Source organism: Phalaenopsis equestris, unplaced genomic scaffold (assembly GCF_001263595.1).
Source record: "Phalaenopsis equestris unplaced genomic scaffold, ASM126359v1 Scaffold000773, whole genome shotgun sequence".
Lineage (NCBI taxonomy): Eukaryota > Viridiplantae > Streptophyta > Magnoliopsida > Asparagales > Orchidaceae > Phalaenopsis > Phalaenopsis equestris.
The window spans coordinates 228,140-228,531 of NW_018165213.1; positions in this window are offsets into that span (position 1 = coordinate 228,140).

Genomic DNA, 392 nt, shown 5'->3' on the forward strand with positions numbered 1-392 from the left:
ATTCTACACTCTTCTAGAAACTCTACACTCTTCTCTATTCAACTTGGAGTTCCACATATTGGTCCTAACCTCTAACACTTAGTAGGTGGGGTCACTATAGGGAAAACTCAAGTTGATTTACCCTTAGGACTGCTGGACCTTAAGGTTGACCCTGGGTGTTGGTTTAGGGCTAAGGCACTCACTTGCAATCATTTACACTCACAATAACTCACTACCTTAAACCTAGAATTGCTAGGTTCTGGTCTCTTGATACTTTTGGGAGACTCCTGTAGGTGGTCCCCTAAACCCATTAGCCCTAGGCTAGGGTTTGGCTAAGACCACTACATAGATGACCCCAAATTAGGGTTTCTATTGGTCCATGACTTATTAATGGTGGGTTTGTGTCCAACTCT